This window comes from Varanus komodoensis, unplaced genomic scaffold, assembly GCF_004798865.1.
Source record: "Varanus komodoensis strain SLA01 unplaced genomic scaffold, ASM479886v1 scaffold15, whole genome shotgun sequence".
Taxonomy (NCBI): Eukaryota; Metazoa; Chordata; class Lepidosauria; order Squamata; family Varanidae; genus Varanus; species Varanus komodoensis.
Window position 1 is genome coordinate 10,422,712 of NW_025335440.1, and position 2,429 is coordinate 10,425,140.

Sequence of the window (2,429 nt, forward strand, 5' to 3'; positions counted from 1 at the left end):
TGGCGGGGCTGCCGGCGGGCGCGCGAGAGCGCGGCGGGGAGGGCGCGCGAGCCGCTGCCGCTGCTGCCGGGGGCGCTAGGAGCGGGGCGGAGGGTGGGCGGGCAGCGGAGTCCGCGCTGAGGCATCGCGCGGCGGCTTTGGCGCTCGGGGAAAGGGCTGGCCGCGCGCGCGGGGGCGCGCCTCTGCGAGCGAAGGAGAGGCCCGCGCGGCGATGGCTGGGCGGGCGGGCGCGCGCTGGGGGTCGCGCACGCACTCACCCGCCTCCTCCTGGCACGGGGAGGGGGCGCGCTGGGGCGAGTGTGTGTGCCTATCTATATGTAAATAATCGTCACACAAAAAGGGAGAGGGGGAGAGGGGCGAGAAGCAGAGCCGGTGGGGAAAGCCCGGATGTTCGATACAAAGGGAGCGGGGAAGGCGGGGGCATGGAGGCGGGCCCGGGGAAGGGTCCTGGAGGATGCCTGGACGGTGACTGGAGGGAGGCGGCTGCTCGTCAAGGCGCGCGAGGAGGCCGGGCCTGGCGGAAGCGTGAGGCGAGCGAAAGCCCGTGGCTGGCGGGCGGGCGGGCGCGGGAGAGGCGGCGGAGCCGGTCCGCTGTGCGCGAGGCTCGCCGGGGAGCGGCTCCGCGCGCGCGCCTTCCTCGGGGCCGGGCTGCCCGGCACATGCCTCCCGGGCTGGCCTCCGGGGCCCGCGCTCGCAGGCGCGCCGCAGCGCTCTGGCGCCAGGCCACGTGGGGTTGCGCACACCCGCGCGCCCGCGCGCCCGCCCGCGGCTTGGGGTGCACCGTGCGCCGGGGACGGTTTGCAGTACAGTCCTGGGCAGCTTTTGTAAGGCCTGCAGCCGGCCTTAAGTGATCTGAAGCGCGGGCTTGCGTCCGCCGCACCGTCTTCACCCTGCCTGAAAAATGCGCAGAATCCTGAGCGTCGCCTTCAGGTCCGCCTTGCGACTCTCCCAGCACTGGAATGCCGGGCTCCGTCTGCTCCGGACGGATGATGTTGCCGCCGGGAACTGTGGCTCAGTCAGCCTGGGGCCTCCAGATGCCCTGGGCTCCAACGCCCAAAGCCCCCCAGCCAGCTGTGCTCACCAGTTTGGGACAGACCGCTGTAGAGTGTGGGAGCGCCAGTACACTTGTGTTGATCCGGTGTGATGGTGAGAGTGCCGGGCTGAAGTCCTGGAAGATCCGGGTTCTAGTCCCCATTCAGCCATAAAGCTCACTGGGTGACTTGGCAGCAATTGCTCTCGATCGAACCCACCTCACAGGGTTGTTGTGAGAATAAAATGAGTGGAGGAGGGTTCCTTACAAGAGGAAAGAAGGTGGGGTATAAAAGCAGTGGTTAGCAGATGGAGAGACCTGTCCCACATACATTCAGTACAGCCCTTTCTGAAGTAGTTCTGTCATTTTAGCTTCTGGACTTGGTCATGTGTCTTGACTTTCTTCCGCAAATGGCAAGACAGGTTTGGGGCCCCTGCTGTTACTCTGCTAAATGGGGTGCTGCTCTATTGTCTAACTCCTGCCCTGGTGAATGCCTTCTGGAAAGCCCAGATGGCACTCCTTCCAGCAGCGCCTGCCTGTCTCACTGTTGGCCTTTCCAGAGAGTGGGAACGTGGCAGATCATTGCTTAAAATCCAGATGATGCTTTTCCAGGAATTGCTTCCATTCTTCAAGGAAATTTTTATTATACTTTTATTGTCTGTTTTATGGACTGTGTAAACTGCCCAGGGAGCTTCAACTGTGGGGTGGTATAGACATGAAATTAATGATAAGAATGAGCATAAAAGCAATTTTATTGCATTTTCAACCAAACTGCTCTGCCAGGGTGCATGGGCAAACTACTTCAGGTGAACTTACTTGTTGTTTACTTGGAAAATAACAACTCCTCCTCGTAGGTTTGGATGGGAGTTCTCCCTCACATTGAGCTCTTCTGGGTAAATGAACTTTTGCATGTGCATTATATCAAGGTGCATCTAGGGAGCCATAGTCTAGCATTGCATGGTGCCTCCTTGGAGCCAGAGTTGCGGGGGCGGAAGCAGCGGTGAGCTGAGCTGCTAAGGTGAAGGTAGGATGGCTTAAAATGTGTGTGTGTGGGGGGGGTGAGTTCTTCCTGCTTCTCCTGGAGCCAAGGTAACAGGAAGAAAGGATTACCAGATTAAGCATGGAAAGGGTTAATGCAACCAATGCTGAACATGTGCAGAAATGACGTCGTTTAGTTACACACTGCATATGTTCCAAAGCTCACCATCAGTGCTGGACTTAACAGTGAATACGTAATGTGCCCATTCCAGGGTCAATAAAAAGTAAGCACCACAAATTTATTTATTTATTATTAAGTTTCTGTTCTGCTCAACAAGCAAGATTGGGCCCACATGCAGCCTATTCACCAAACTCAATGGCATCACTATATGTAACATGCAGAGCCTTGTAGGAAAATCCT